This window comes from Bidens hawaiensis, unplaced genomic scaffold (assembly GCF_021521415.1).
Source record: "Bidens hawaiensis isolate Kalapana, Puna unplaced genomic scaffold, B.hawaiensis_p1.1 tig00003781_1, whole genome shotgun sequence".
Taxonomy (NCBI): Eukaryota; Viridiplantae; Streptophyta; class Magnoliopsida; order Asterales; family Asteraceae; genus Bidens; species Bidens hawaiensis.
Window position 1 is genome coordinate 1,947,045 of NW_027491218.1, and position 17,564 is coordinate 1,964,608.

The 17,564-nt window shown below is 34.5% G+C and overlaps 1 pseudogene across 1 annotated transcript; it reads right to left on the reverse strand.

The window, feature by feature from the left end:
- Positions 1 to 331: 331 nt before the first annotated feature.
- On the reverse strand, positions 332 to 13,136 carry LOC143624446 (putative 1-phosphatidylinositol-3-phosphate 5-kinase FAB1C; annotated as a pseudogene). Its single transcript, XR_013152113.1, has 10 exons — positions 11,525 to 13,136; positions 10,243 to 10,964; positions 10,004 to 10,166; positions 7,904 to 8,371; positions 6,868 to 7,198; positions 4,319 to 4,446; positions 3,854 to 4,024; positions 2,566 to 3,765; positions 1,774 to 2,031; positions 332 to 768 (listed from the first exon to the last, which is right to left on the reverse strand). The product of XR_013152113.1 is annotated as a putative 1-phosphatidylinositol-3-phosphate 5-kinase FAB1C (transcript).
- Positions 13,137 to 17,564: the final 4,428 nt, after the last annotated feature.

Genomic DNA, 17,564 nt, shown 5'->3' on the forward strand with positions numbered 1-17,564 from the left:
AATTCCACCTTTACCCAGTCAAAACCCGACCCTACCGAAACCCCAAAAAAAAGAACCGGATATCCCGGTCAAATACCCGACTATACCGGAAGCCGGTTCCTACCCGACCCGGTTTTGACTTTTCTTGACCATTCCTGGAACCGGTTCCTACCCGGTTTGTGCACCTCTAGCTGCCATGCCATATTGACTTGTACTTTGTACACTAATACTACAAAAAAAAAAAAAAAAAAAGAAGAAGAAACCCCGAAAATTATGCGAATCTACGTGAAACCGCTAGCTAAAAAAACAAGAATCTTGACAAGCAAGTCTTCATTTTTACTTCCAAGATAGCATCTACAGGTCCAATACATGTCAAGATAGATTAAAAAATCAAGAATTGAGTACAAAATAACAGATCAAAGGGGGAAATTCTACCCCAATAACATTTTACCAAATCCATTCTAATCTTGAAATCTAATGGCCTTTATTCATCAGCACCACCTGCTCTTCAAACTTCAAAACTAAACCCTCATTTCATTCCGACCATTGATCCGGCACTGTAAGAAAGTAACTCGTCATCGCCTTCCGGAACCTTCGTTTGTACTGCTTTGGGGAAACTATGGTTGGTGACGCGTTCTTGGGCCCGCCTAGAATCCCGGATGCTTTTACCCATGTTTCGAGCTGTTTGTCCCATGTGTACTGTCTCATGAAATCGATGATCCCGAGAACCAATTCTTTACTCTCTTCGTCCACTCCAACTAGCAGAGAGTAGTCCATCACGTCGATTGACTGCATCAAATGTACAACTTTTAGTGCACCTAGTACAATTACTAAAGCATGGGCAGTTTCACATAAAGGGTTTTCGAAAAGATCCAAATTTTATACGTTTTAAAGAGTAAAGTCAATGTGAATATTGCGAAAATACTAGATTCGAATTTATTTTTTACTTTCGTTATAACCGTGAGAACCCGTCACTAGAAAACTCACGACCCCACCAATACCCTGCTAAAGTGATGGAAACTAGACTAAGCTACGGTTATTATCCTTTATTTCACAATCTGGTCCTTTCTAATTTTCACTGACTGGTGTCGAAAATTTTGTTAAATTTTTACATAATGACTATTTTGCCCTTATAACTAAAGGACATTTTTTTACATAATGACAATTCTTTTCAATTCCTCTATACTTTTTATCACTTTTATTTTATTAATTTATCTATTTATGTACTGTATACAACTAATAACTATCTACTTTACAAAATGACAATTTGCCATTGTAACTAAATGACAAAATTTGACAATATTCTTTTCTATTTTTTTCTTTTACTTTTATTCATTTATCACTTTTATTTTATAAGATTTTAATAATACCAATAAAGACTTGACTGGAAAACTAAAACTATGCATAAATTACATAAATTATCCTTTATTTCAAAATCTGGTCCTTGCAATTTTAACTGACTGGTTGAAAATTTTGTTAAATTTTTACATAATGACTATTTTGCCCTTATAACTAAGGGACGAATTCTTTTCTACTTTTTATCACTTTTTTTTATTAATTTATCTATTTATATACTGTATGCAACTAATAACCATCTCTTCACAAAATGACAATTTGCCCTTGTTACTAAATGACAAAATTTGACAATTCTTGTCTTTTTCTATTATTTCTTTTACTTTTATTCATAAGACTTATTTTATAAAATTTTAATAATACCAATAAAGAGTTAACTGGAAAACTAAAAATATTTATTTACGTCTCATTTTTTAGGTAAATAGAGCAAAAAGATGATACCGCTAAGAAGGATGTGTCGTTCCAAACAGCCCTTTCAAGATTTCTCTTCGCTTTGCTTCCAAGAAACAGTGGATTGGTACGCAAGGCTTCCAATAAGTTCGTATCTAGCATTGTTCCTGTAGTACCTGAGTTGTAACGGGATCTTGCAGACCCTTTTAAATCATAAACCCGAGATATATTTTTCTTGTAAAACAGATTCTCCATCACCATCACAATCGATTTTGAGTCTTTACCGCCTCTCAAATGCTTCACATTAACCTATCATAATTACAATAACATCATAAAGTTTAGCTTTCAAGATTCAAACAAGTTAACAAGCATAGGCCAGTAAACGAACCAAATGAATACAAACAAGGCATGTTCATGTTCGTTCATTAAGAAAGTGAATGTGTTCATTTATGTCCATTCACTAAAAGTATAAATTAACGGTTAGCGAATGTAAATGAACAAACATAACGGAGCTAACACGAATTAAAAGAAACCGCGAACAACAATGTGCTGGCCCTAAAAAATCAATAAAAACTAGACTAAATAGTAAATAGGCCTAATGAATTTAAATATATAAATTAATGAATGTAAACGGAGGGAAACTAGCGATCATTAACGAACGAACATAGATGAAAGAATGGGACGTTTTCATGTTCGTTCCTTACTTCGTTTAACTAAATGAACGAAAGTTTTGTTCATGTTCGATCGTTTATTAAATAAACGAACTTCCTGCCGACGGGTTCACGAACAATTTTTACAAAGACTAAACAAACAAATATAAGTCAACGAAAAGTCAAACTCAACCTGATAAATCCCGACGATTTTAGCAAGACAAGTTGGACTCCCGGTGTTTAGTGAATCGGTCAGGTACTTAAAATACTGTGGTGCGAATTCCTCAAACGAATCCATCTCGGTTTTCGTGACACCTTTTATTAAAAACCGATCATCTAACGATTTTGCAAAATCAGCACCACTTTTACCTCCTTGTGCAATCCATTTCTTGCATCGGCTCAATGAACGCATGTAACCGGTTTCACTCGGACAACATTTCTTTCTAAGGCCATCAAATTGTTTAGCAAAATAACATGTCACCGAGAATTTGACTTTTCCACCAGGTCCCGATTCGTACTCAAACTGAACCGTTAAGTGATTCGAGCTTTTGGGCACGGAAAACAACTACCCGATTGAAGTTGACGGTTCTTCTGACCCGTAACTTCCGTATTGCATGTAATCAAAGTCGTTATTAGAGCCAAAAGATTGCCAAGTTGAAAGCTTAGAAGCCACAGAATGTTGTTTGTTTAAATAAGGTTTATCGGTAAACCAATCTTCATATTCTTTAGAAGCAAGCGCATACCATATTATGCTTGTGGGCTCGTTCTCGTAAACCGCAATCACCATGTTTTGACCGCGAATCAAACGGGCCCCGTCTGGGAGAAAAGAAGTTCGGGAAATGAATGACGGTTTTGTCCTCCACAAGAGTTCAAATTTTTGGTCGTCCTTGGGAAAAATTTGGGAGTAACTCCTTTGTATGTTATCTTTGACTTTGACCGTGTGGTCTAGATTCCTCGCCTTTTCTTGTAAGGTCATTGCAGAGTCAAATGAGTAAATCCGAGCAGGTGTGGAAATCAGCCTTCTAATTTGTGGGTTCTCGGGTCGGGTCAACGGGCCCGTCCATGCAGAATCAATCTTGTCAGATAGATACGATGCATTACCTTCAATGAACTGATCAGAAGAGATTTGATTGGATTCATCAGTCTCTTCCTTCAGGTCAACTTGATTGGATTCGGGGTCAAAGGATGGATGACCATGGTCAGCAATATCTTCAAGTGTTGAATAACATCTTCTGTGTTTGACTTCCACGTTAGAGTTCCGTTTAACCATGGAATTAAGAGAGACGAGCCTTTGATCCCAAACATGCAAATCGATCATGAGCGAATGTCTCAAACGGTTAAGTTCAAAAACATCGATTTCAGCCACACTTTCACCACATGGTTGAAGTAAACCCTAGAAATTTTACAATATATCATGTGACAAAAATATAAGTGGGTAATAACAAAAACAAATCTAGAATTTTTAAAAATAGTTTCCTTACCATGTAGGCATCTCTTTCTTTGATTAAATCCATATTCAACTCCTCAATTTGTTTGTTTAACTCGTTTGCATCTGAAATACCATCTCCATCTCCAACAGAAATACTATTTTGTTCGGTCTTGCGTAACACATCAGATATCTCGGCATACATTGCTATTGTCTTGTTCAAAAGCTGATCTCCACAAAACAAACAAAAATGGTCAAATGGGTGAAACGGGCCAACATGTGAAGGTGAAAAGTTTAATATCAATTATGATTAATGATTTAGCACAGGCTGAGCAGATAAACACAAAAACTGATTATAAAACGAACAGGGTAAACCCTGCCAAAGTGTGAAATGGCCCAAATATGTAATCATGTTTAACGCAAACTATTATAAAATATTAAATATTTGGCCCAGCGAGACCTAACCCGTTTCAACTCAAACCAAAAGCTACCCATTTGGCCCGATACTTGATCTACTAACCTCGGTTACTTCTTTCTTTAACCAATCCTGTTGAACATGGCCGCTAAACTGTAGTAAAGCGGGCGGCAAACGAACAGAAAGAAGATCGATCGGAGAGTACCGGAAAAACGCTACCATATCCCCCAACCTATATATCAAATACAGGCTATTTATTAATCACATATACATACATACACGCATAAAATATAAGAAAAAATGATTTTACCCATAGAATGTTGGGTTATGAAGGCCTTTGGGCCGGTTTTATTAGAAGGCCCGGTTTTGGCTCCTAATTATGTTTAACCCTAATCTTGTTTATTATATATATCCCATCATGTAATTGTAATCTTGGTTCTGAGCTAATAAGAAAACCTAGTTGCAGCCCGTGGACGTAGGTCCCCTCGCGGGGACCGAACCACGTTAAATTCTTGTGTCGTTTATATTTTCGTTTATGCGTGTTTATCGTTGTGCATGTGTGTGCTGTTTCGCTTCCGCGCGCCGCTTTGTTCCTAACAAGTGGTATCAGAGCTTTGGCTCGTTGTTTACACACGGTTTTGCACGGGTATCGATCGGAAAAAAAAAAAGGTAGAAGAGGCTGGTTTGAGAAGGGCTGCTACAGTGCCGCCGCTACAGTGCCGCGGTGAACAGTATCCGGCATGAACAGTGTTTCCGGCCGTGAACAGTGATTCCGGCGGTGAACAGTATTGTCAGAGATCTTCGTTTTTCTGGTTAACAGGGCTGTTCGGGGCTGTTTTTCAGGGCTGTTTGGGACGGTTTTCCGGGTGATTTTGCAATTAGAATTCCTGTTTTGGACTTCTTGGAGTTGCAGGTTTCACTCGGGCGTTGCAGGTGAAGCACCGGGTCGGGTGTTTCGGGTTTTAGGGTTTTTTCTTTGGAGGTTGCTCGGCTTCAGGGAACCGGGTTTTGTGAAGACCATTTAGGTTCGGGTTCAGATTTGTTTGCAAGAGATTAGTCTGAGTACTGGTGATGGATAAACTTGGAGAAAATGGAACCAGCGGGTGTGCTGGTGACGGCATAAGTGAAAAAAAAAATGAGGTTAGTGGCAAGTCATGTTAACTATTGCTCGTTTGGATGATCTTTCGGTTAGGGTTTGAGTTAACTGATCGTGTGTACGGTCATAGAACCCTTGGTACCGCTTGATTTCATGAAAGTTCTACTGTTGTTATAGCTGTTTGCCTGTTAGCTGGTTCGAAACTGTGATTATTACTTCTTGTTCGTTTGGAATTGTGAAGTTATATCTTGTTTGGTGGTGATCAGTGGTACACCATTTGAGAGGTTCATAATCTCGTGTTGGGTAAAGTTATTTGCCGGGATAGTACGAGTGGGGTTCATCTCATGGAGTGTTGGTGTGGCATGGGTTGGGATAACAGGAACAGTGGGAGCTGGGCATAGTCGACTTGGTAGGTTGCGTAGAGGTGAGACATTTTAAGAGTCGATGTCGAAAGGTTTGGAATTCTGCTTTTGAGAATGTATCTGGGGTTGATGCATTGAGACTCAGTGAAGGCGGTGAAGACTCTTGGGTTCAAGATTCTAGTTTGCTTTATTTCTTGTTACTCACTTCAATGAAGCATTTGTTGAATCTTTTAGTTAAAGACTTTTGGAAGATACGGTCTCTGTATCGTCGGAAGAAGTGAACCAACTTCCGAGTTATAAGGTCTTGGCTCGCTGAATCGGGTAGAGCTAAGGGGTTTCAGTTTGCAGACATGAAGCCTGGAGCCACAGTGATGTTAGCTTGAGCGTATTCGGAGGTCTGAACATGTTCGGGGTTTTGGTAACAGTGGGAGCACGCGGTGTGTTCTAGGTTTGTTTCCAAAGGGACGTTGAGTTCGGAAGACTGGGAAATCCGAATGTGAAAATCTCTCCTGGTATAGTCTGCTGATTTTTGGAGAGTGATTATCCTCTGGAAGTCTTTGGAGCCGGTAGTGTGAGTAAGTGAGGGCCGGTTAAGATTGAGGATGAGCCATTGGCGGGTTTTGTCATGGCTGGGTCTGTGATGACCGGATTGGAGCTCTCGGGAGCTTCAATGGGCCTTTCAGGTAACTGATGGGAAGGGGCGCTGCAACTGGTGTGGATTGGTAGAAATCTTAGTTTGTTCCTAGAGAACTGGAGGCTTGGAGAACTTCTTTTGTTGAAGTTTTAGCTTGTTCTTGGAACTGGAGGCTTGGTTGATTTCTATTACTGAAGATTACTAGAGTTACTGGATGAATGAGATTGTTATATTTACTTGGATGGCAGGCTGGAATTTATCGCAAGGCCTTCAAGTGGGAGATTGTTGGGTTATGAAGGCCTTTGGGCCGGTTTTATTAGAAGGCCCGGTTTTGGCTCCTAATTATGTTTAACCCTAATCTTGTTTATTATATATATCCCATCATGTAATTGTAATCTTGGTTCTGAGCTAATAAGAAAACCTAGTTGCAGCCCGTGGACGTAGGTCCCCTCGCGGGGACCGAACCACGTTAAATTCTTGTGTCGTTTATATTTTCGTTTATGCGTGTTTATCGTTGTGCATGTGTGTGCTGTTTCGCTTCCGCGCGCCGCTTTGTTCCTAACATAGAAACGAAGGCAGTCTTGTTGCAGAGAATGACCGCATCCCGCAATGCGATTAGCAGTTGAGTGATTTGAAAAACTAAGTTCCAAAAATTTCCCAAAAGAGAGACCCCAAGCAGCTTCAGACATAACAACTCTAGGGGTCGCGGGTGGGACCCCATTTACAGGGGAACATCTGAGGCATCTGTGCCACATCCATATTTTTCCATCTTTTTCCCCAGGTAGGTTTAGCGATGGAATTCGTTTAACATTAATCGTCAAATTCCCCTGTGGGTGAGTGTAGCATATCAGATGGGCTTCTGCTGGGTTGTTGCAAGATGAGCATGTTGATGTCTGAATGAAAATCCCAAATCAGATCCAGTTGTTAAAGATTCAATCTTTTTTTATTAATATCAAAAGAACTATATTTTATTACATCTTAAAGGATAAAGCCTAAATCTTTTATAAAGAAGATTGATATAAGTAATTTTTTACGCCCTGCTTGCGGTGCGCGCATATAATGTATGTATGTGTGAACCCTTGGGTGGGCAAAAGTAAAATTGCACTAATTTTGACGTTATTTTACTAATCACGTGAAAATAACGTTAAAAGTGGCGGAAGGTTAATCAGGCATCATGTGGTGGCGTTGATAGCCGAAAGACAAGGGCACATGCACCAATCAGCCGGTGTCCCGATGATTGAGTGTTATGTGCCTTATGTCCAAGGCTTGATGCAAAACTACTATCGAGCCGGGGGTCTCACCGGAAGCAGCCTCTCTATCCCTATGGGATAGAGGTAAGGCTGTCTACATCTTACCCTCCTCAGACCCTACCATAGCATTGCTATTGGTGGGATATACTGAGTACGATGATGATGATGATTGATATAAGTAATTTTTCCTAATGAGAAGATCATCTTAAAAGGATAAAGATTTAATTTTTTTATGCGCACACACGCCGATTTTAGTGAATTGAATTAACTTAAATGTACCTTATGAAAAGATCCAATCTATTTACTAACTAATGCAGCATTAACAAAAGATTTTTTTTTAACATTTACCTGGTCAAAAAGATCATCTTGGAGGTACCTCCCGAGTGGTTTATCAAACGAGCCATAGAATTTCATGCGCAAGAGTCTTGATCGTACACATACATTACCATTCGACACACATCGGCTAGAAAACGATACTAAAATGCTTTGATTAGTATCGGATGCTGAATAATATTCATTTGAGTCTTCATTTACTTCAATTCTTTCGATTGATTCGCAAAGGATTGCTTCTTCCGGAACAGGAAGGCTAGATATGACATTTCTATCCATCGTCATATGATCGTCAATAGCTGCATCATGTTCTTCAGATTTGGGGGAGTTGGTAACATCCAAGGGCTTTATGGTCATTTTAGGTAATGTAGCACCCTCGTCAGCCAGAAACGAAGTTTCTAGTGATAGATGATAAGCAGCAAATACAGCATACTGAACAACATGCTTGACTTTCTTTAGTTCTCGACTTGAACCTTTTAGCAAGACCTACAAAACACTTCGAAAGTATTTATAACAAAATAAACAATATAAAGGAGACGTGGCAATTTCTAAACCACTTATTATTTCACGAGTCGGAGGTTGAACGCGTCAGCAACCTAAAATGGAATGCATATGACTTCCGAAATTACTTTACTCACGAAATTTAAGTTTTCATCATAACAATACAGCTATTATAATTGTGTATCTAACAAAATATTTATGTATTAAAAAACATAGCAAAAATTGTGTGTGACGGATTTAGAGCCCATTGTTTTAAGGTTAAGCATCCGGTTTTCTGAATTACTTTATCAAAAAACTAGATTATTATTATAACAATGTAGCCATTGTAATACTATTTAACAAACTTATTATATATTTAAAAAAACTGGGCAAATATTGTGCCTGACAAATACTTTTGAACCCATTGATTTTAGGTTAAGAATTCAATTTCCAGAACTACTTTATTCAAATATATATATATAATTATAAAAATGTAGCTATTGTAAAAATATTTAATAAACTATATATTTAAAAATTTGACAAACCATGTGCCAACCCATTTACTGTTGAATGTTTAATTATGGATAAGGGTTAACTTTGTTATCTGATTGGTGAAATGGGTTGAACAAGTCAAACGTGTCAAAAGCATCCCAACTCGTAATGCATACAACTTTCTTAATTACGCAATAAGAAAATTTAGACTATCATAACAATATAGCTTTTGTAATCGTATATGACATTTTAACACACTAATTATACATCAAGATGGGGGCAAAAAGTGTTTCAAACCAACCCAACCCGTTTTACATACACAAAAATATGATGGTTGGAATTGTTACCGTGCAACCCAACCGTCTTGGGCAACCATCAAAAAACATGAACGTCTTGGATGGCTTCTTGGTGGACGGACCCGTTAACAGGTCAAAATAAAAAAATAAGGCAAAAATGGTTGGAAGATGCCAATTGAATGTTCACTGAACCATTCAGCGGGAGGTTCACTTATGTTTGTTTATTTAATAAACCAACAAACATCAGAACATGAAAAAAAATATTTGTTCATTTAGTTAAACAAACAAACATGAACACGTCTCAGTCGTTCATTTATGTTTGTTACGTTTGTTTAAGTTCATATTGTTAGTATATTCATTTAAACTTTTTTGGCCCGTTACAATTTAGTCTAGCTCTAATAACTTTTTAGGCCCAACACATTCTTGTTCACATTAACTTTTACTTAGTTTTAGCCCAGTTATGTTCGTTCTTCTATGTTCAGTAATGATTGTTCATAAACCGTTCGTTTATACTTTTAACGAGCACAAATAAAACAATTAACTATTCATGTTCGATCGTTTGTTCATTGAGAGTCAAATGAACAAACACAAACATGCTCCGTTCGTGATCGTTTACAGACCTACAAAACGTTAAATTATTATAGAAATTATGTAATTTTGTATTCATAAATAACTAATTATTTATAAGAGAGAGAAATTTAAAAGCAAAAAGTGTTCCACTCAATCCAACCGGCCCCACTCACTTTGACCCATACCAAAAGTTACCCTGCTACCCGCTTACCCTTTTGACCTAAAACTGTTCTGACTCTTTGCCCAACTCACTGACCCGCCCAATTTGCAACCTTTAAAGATAACCAACCTGCTGCAATAGTGTCTCAATAGAAGCAAGCTGATTGTGAGCCCGTTGATACTCGAGTGCTCCACCTAAAATAAGCAACCTAGGATTCTTGTACTGTGATGTCATGCGTTTATGCTTTATATTTTTTGTACAAACTATGCCTTTAACAAGCATACTGCATAATTAAAAAAGAGTTTAATTGCCACATAATCTTTCTATTGTAGGAATGAAACAAGAATCCTTTCAGTTACCTTTCGTTGGGACTTCCAGAAGCTATACATTTAATCTTTACATAATCCCAGGGATTCATACTGCCACCTCTGCTAGTATCCAGTTTCACAAAATTAGCAGCTTGCCATGCTAAAGACGTTATAATATCAAGCCAATCATCTGCTTCCACATATTCAGATTGCATAGTTGTGAAACAAGAGCCCTAAAATGACCCTGAACAACGTTTTCCAACGGTTTCTTATGATCAAAACTTTTGCTGTTTTCAGAACAAACACTCATAAGCGTATCACTAGAAGAAAACACATCACCCAGTGGGCCCATTTCATCGTCATCATCAGCATATGAGAAGAAACCGACTTCTTCATCATGTAATGGCAGCGGTAACCAAATAAGACCATTGTTTTCAAGATCTAATATGGGCAAATCATCATTAGTGGTAGTATTGTCAGATTCATCAGGGCCGTTTTGATGGCTTTTTAAAACAGCCACCAACGGTTCGTGGTCAAAGGAACCATTAGTTAGAGACCGAGGTGTTTCCTGGTCATCGGGCTGTACAGAATGGTTAAGTCTAGTGGAGGTAAAGTCGGTCCTACATGGGCTGTCTGATGGGCTAGAATCAACTGACATGAAACTGTAAAATTCATGTCGGGTATTGACACTGCTTGAATCTACATCTGAGGTGTCCACACTATACGGGCTGATGATGCTTTTTGAAGAATGGTATCCTTCGTCTTCATCACTCCTGCAGTTAACAATAATAAGATAATTAATTATTTTTTGTTTAAAAATCAGATGATAGGTAGTTTATAATCAGATAAGTAGCTGTTTAAAGAAACAAATTGTGAGGTTATATACATTTATCTTCATCAACTCCTTGCCTATTATCCATGTTTGATTATCTTAGATCCTAAGTAATTGAAAAATCAAAGTCATATTTGCTTATCAAGGCTTCAAATTGCAAAATCCATATTTAAAACAAATCTGAACTAAATATACTATCTGATGTGAATTATAATATACTTTAATATTATTCTTGACAAAAAAAATACCATCAAACTATCTAGAATCAATTATAAAATTTCTGAAATTACAAGATTCAGGTTACAAAACTTATTGTTCAAGGATTATAAATATTTTAAATGAATTTGATGTGTTTTGATATTATTCATGACAAAAGTTTCATAATAATATTAAACTGTCCAAATATAGAAACTATAAACTAATCACATAAATGATATCATATCAAAATTAATAATTTTGTTGAAAGGATCAAAACTCAAACAAATATACAAAGTATCGTACCTTCCCGTGGAGCAGAAAACGGATACTGATTTAAGAGATGGACCGTCAAATCTATCACCAGAACAATTGGGTGATGCCGGTTCAGGACTTTGTCGGGGTGAATCACAGGGATGAATTTTATGACTAAACTTGCCACCAAACTTTTGTTTAATCTCAAAACTGGCACAAAATTTGCAAAACTGGATACTTCTTGATTCAGCATAAGAACCATAGTTTTGCACACAGCTCTTACAAAACAAACGGCTGCAGCGTTGACACCGATGAGCAGGACAAGACTCTGAATTTCTCAATTCGCATTCACAACACACGGTCTTACCGTCATCAGCCATGTTGACTTCACCAGACATAGTATTTGTATCACTTCTTCCCCAATTAATCCAATATCGAACCGTCTCAATCAAATCTAGTAGTGAATTAGCAGGAGCTCCCATCAAATATCAAATCCTCTTTCATCGAAAATCCTCAACTCCAGTTATAATGTTATATTCTATGTCAAGAAACTATGAAACTCGAAAACTATAGGACCCAAAAACTGAGTAAAAACAACTTGGGCTTTTTTTGTAAAACTATTTTAAGTTATAAGTTTTTTTTTGTATTTTGTTAATGAAAATATTCAAGAAAGAAACTAAAAAGGTCTCCTTGAAATCAGAAAATGTATTTACACAGATCCTGTTACTATAAGAACACATCCACCAAAAAACAAGTATTTTTTTTTCTTTTATAATATTTGTATATAAAATAAAACCTCTCAAACCCTAGCTAACCAATTCCAGAATCATCAAGCTCAGATGTTCCTAAAACCAATTGGAACATCAAACACTCCAGATCCAGACCTTAATCACCAAAACCAAATCAAAACCTTCATCAACTCAATCGAAGAACATTTCAAACCAGAAAACCCGCACGAAACTTCAATTTCACTCGAATTCAAGTACCGAATCAGTTAATTAACCAGATCCAGAACTTAATCACCAAAACACTTCATCAATGCAATCAACAAAGCTTCAATTTCATCAAATTAAAGCACCGAATCAAATGATTACCGAAATTAGAGTTCACAGAACCAAAAACCTGAACAAAATGAAAGTTCTAGACACGAACAACTCACACGAAGCTTCAATTTCATCAAATCAAAGCACCGAAATCGAATAATTAGCAAAACTAATCCAATCAACAAAGATTCTAGACACGAACTGGTGAATTACTCTCAATTTCCCCCAAATTAAACCACCGAATCGAACGATTAACAAAACCTAGCCCAAATTAACGCACCGAATCGAATAATTAGCACAAACTGCTTCAATTTGACCTAATTAAGACCAAATTAAAGTACGGAATCGAGTAATTATCATAAGTTGATTCAGTTTGACCTAATTAAGACCAAATTAAAGTACGGAATCGAGTAAATAGCAAAGCTAGGGTTTACAGAACAGTTACAGAACAAGGAGTAGTCAAAGTAAGAAGAAATAAGAGTACGAAGCTTGAATAATCGAAGAAGAAGATGAATATGAAGATGAAGCAGCTCGAATCTCCATGTGTAAATGTAGTTTCAACGCTTTTTCTTCCGAATTTTGCGGCAAAATGGCTTTTGCTTTACTTAACTCAACTTATTATACCACCAACGATTATAATAATATGTATATTATTATTATTATTATTATTATTATTATTATTTATTATACTTGAAGTTGAAACCCTAATTTCTTTCTGTGTGACTGTCGTTATCGTGTTTATCTAATCGCTGAGAGGGAATCTTTATGCCATGGGAAAGCGATTACTTTACCTTTTTCGATATTATGGTTTGCTCCCTCAAGTTTTCGATAATTGTGTATCGCACCGGTTGTATTTCTAGATTTTGAGACCGGGACATGGGTGTGCGTGGTGCGGTTTTTTATTAAAACCAAAACTTCGGTTTTTGGAGTTTTTGAAACCGCTCGTTTTGGTTTTTCGGGTTTCATTTTGGTTACGGTTTTTCGGTTTTTGTCGTTCGAGTTTGAAAATTTTAGGCCGAAAAAAAAGTTGGCAAAAAATAATGAATTTAATTGTAAAATAGTATATTATTATACATTTGATTAAAAATATTATAGTTACATATTTAGGAATTCGGTTCGGTTCGGTTTTTTCAGTTTTTATTACATGCAAAACCGAACCATTAGTGCGGTTTTTACAAAAACATAAAACCAAAGCGTTTTGGATTTTTCGGTTTTTTTGGTTTCGGATCGGTTTTTTTTTGTTTCATGCACACCCCTAGACAGGGATAGAATAATAAATGATAGTTTGTTTGTTTTTTAAATTGGTTGTACTATAGTCTACGAGTATCATTGTTCACTTTGTTTCTGTTTCAGTTATGGGCGTAACTGAAGCCGAATCCAAAGTCATCAGATCATATTTTTTATTAACAAATCGGTTTTCAGTTAATTGGTTTGGTTTATTCGGTTAGTTTAGGTTACTAGTCAAAACCAAACTTTGGCTTCTTTTTTGTTAGAAATACATGAAATGGATGTATAAAATGTAGAAATGTGTGAAAAATATGAATGGTTTGGTATGAATGGTTCGATTTGTTAATTTCGGTTAACCAATGGCATGAGAAGAGATGATATTTTTGGTTAATGTGGTTTTCAGTTAATCATTTTTCAGTTATTTCGGATTCGTTGGTTTTTGGTTAACAGTATGGTATTGATAAAATAAACTGTTAACTTGTATATATCAGAAAGATTTTTGGATGATTATAGAACCCAAAATATCCAAGTAAATGGTAATAGAATGTAATTCAATTCAAGAATAGTTATGTCGCCAGCTAAAAAATAAAGAATCCTAATTTAGTAATATAAACATCGACCCCTAAATGATCCAATAACAGTTTATTGATAATGCTGCTAATTGATGGTTATTGGCTTAACTCCTTATTACGCTTTCTCTTACTAGTTTTCAGCTAATTTGGTTTAGGCGATAATAGATGGGTATGTATCAGATTATTTATATATTTTTGGTTATTTTGATATGTTTACTTTTAAGCTAATTTGTTTTATATTATTATTATTATTATTATTATTATTATTATTATTATTATTATTATTATTATTATTATTATTATATGATACTCTTGAATTATATTTTCTTTAATTTAGTTTTGTTATCTAAGAAAATTATTATTGTATATATTTGACTAACAATATAGTCTAATATGTCATACATGTAACTTTTTAGAGTAGTAGTTAATGTGTATATACTTTACTTGAAAAATATATTTTCACACTGGCCATTCATTTAATGAGACTATTTTCAACAAAAGCACGTAATTTGTTTTAGGTAAAATATAAAATGGGTAGAGTATAAAAACTAATAAGAAATCATTTACATGTAAACCTTGTACTATTTTAACGTTATCATTAATAAAAATTGTTATGTACGTGTATACATTTTTGTAGTCTAATTTAATTGGATAGTATTTAGTATTTCGGTATGGTTGTTTCTAAGTATTTTAAAACATATAATCATCATGAAAGGCTTAGATATACCTAGCAGCATAGATTGACGTTTTGTATCTGGCATTTTTTCTAGAAAACAAAAAATATTTTTTCTGTTATATTTATGCTTAACTTATGTATGTTAAAACAATAGAAACATAAAAAAAAAAAAAAAAAAAAAAACTTATGTATGTTATATCTATTGTGCGCATTTATTGATGAGTTCTTTGCCAGCACAAATAACTCTTAAATATGTTAAAACTCTCAAACATAATAATATTTTGCAACATAATTGTTGAATATGTAACACTGTGTAACTTCTTAATCAGTCATTTGTCAATTTAATAATTTTTTAAAATACAAGGGTTTAAAATCAAACTAATAATTCTTGAGGCCCTTATTTATAAAACAACAATTGGACACACTTGTTTGGTCAATGTAGAGAATTTAAAGGAATGTGTATGTCTAGTCAGCAAAACTTTGCCTCCTCTAAAGCTACTGTTGATTTTTATTAAATTATTAAAAATGAATAAATAAACAATAATTTGATTAGTTAAATAATAGTAACTACTCATAATTCATAATCAATGTATCCAATAAAAGTTTATAATTATGCCAAGACATGGTTTCAACTTTCATTTCTTCAATCTTTACATTAAGCACATGGAAGACTTTTTTTTTTCAAACCAAAATACAAGGTGCGTTTATAACACTTCTAGAAAAAAGAAAAAGAAGAAGATAATTGCAAATTTACAAAATAAAGGGTTTACCATAAGACATAAATCACTTAGAGAATATTTTCTTTTCTTAATTTTCTATAAGTATATGTAAGTTGTCAATTTTGTTTAATGACTAACCCCATTCCTCCGTTAAAATCGACTTATAAACTTGACTTGTGTAGCGTTTGGTATAGGGTAATTAAGGACGGAATGGAATTACTCATTTAAACACAATGAAAATAAGCGTGTTTGGCTGCATATTGAAAAAGAATAAGTCATTACCAGATGAATGATTTTCCTTCTAAAAACAATTATTTTCATTCATCTCATCCACCATATTTTTTCCATTCCCTACCTTATTTTCATGTTAATTATCTATTTTGTTTTTTAACAATTTCATAATTCTTATACTAAAACGTAGTAATAGAAAACATTTTTAATAAAATTTTCTTTTTAGTTCAACTGTGATTTTTTTTATATCATTATATTTCAATCTATCGATATTTGTTTATACAAATTACAAAACATGTTTAATTTATTACATATATTCAATTGGATAATGTTGTGACAATTGGTAAAACAAAATTATTTTGAAGAATTGATATTTTTTGTCATTTTTTATTAATTGTATTTCATTCTTTCGTCTTTTCGTGTATACCAAAGAATATAATGTAAAATTATACGTTCCATTCCCAAAGAGTACCAAACATGGCAATGGAATGAATGATCCATTCCATTATATTGTCCGTTTCATTCTCACGTTCATCCGTTCTCTCGTTCATTCAATTACCTCATACGAACAAACTATGAGTTTATTTGTATGAGGTAATGGAATGATAATATGGAATTGATCACTATCATTCCATTGAGATGCTTGGTTACCATATATGAATGAAATGAATGATTACTTTGTGTTGTTTGATATACAGAAAAAACAAAAAGAATGAATTGAATTGAATGAGGTGTTTTTAGGAATGAATATGAGGTATTTTAGGAAGAATTGAATGGATTAGGCAATGAGTGATTTCATTATATTGATCAATCAAACACTAATTTTTTTAAATTTTTCTTAAAATGATTATTCCTTTTCATTTTTCATTCATGTATACCAAACACTACCTTATTGTTTACTTTGTGAAAGTCGAACATGCACCAATTTGATGGAAATAAACACTAGGGGTCTGTTTGGTATGAGGTAATGGAATGAACGAATGAATGAAATATAGAGTGGAATGAACAAATGAATGAAATGAATCATTACTATTTCATTATCTTGTTTGGTTACCACATAGGAATGTAATGAATAATCACTTTATTATTAAATAGTTAACTATACACACACCATTTTTTTTTGTTAGTTAATGGAACGATAATAACATAATGCGATATAATAATAATAACTATTATAATTAAATAATAGTTATACTATAAGAAAATAATAATAATAATTGTTGATCATTTCATTCCATTCCTTGAAGGAATGAAAAAAAAAACATATTACTAAGGAATGAAAAATGTTATATATGGAAGGATTTTCATTCCTTGATAATAATTCATTCCATTAATGAAGACAACCAAACATGTTCTATTTTATTACTTTGGAATGATCCATTTCATTCCGCCTACCATTAATTGTCACTTCATTAACATACTGCTTTGCTCTACCGTATATGTTTAATAATAAAGCGAATTGATCAATCCAACTCTCACTTTATATTCATAATAATAACTCATACCAACAATTTGAACAACACTCGTAACTTTCATTGTCGTCATCAAAGACAATCTCAATCCAAATGAAAAGTAACTTCATATGTCCACATTTTCATTTATGTTATTCAGATTTATTTACTA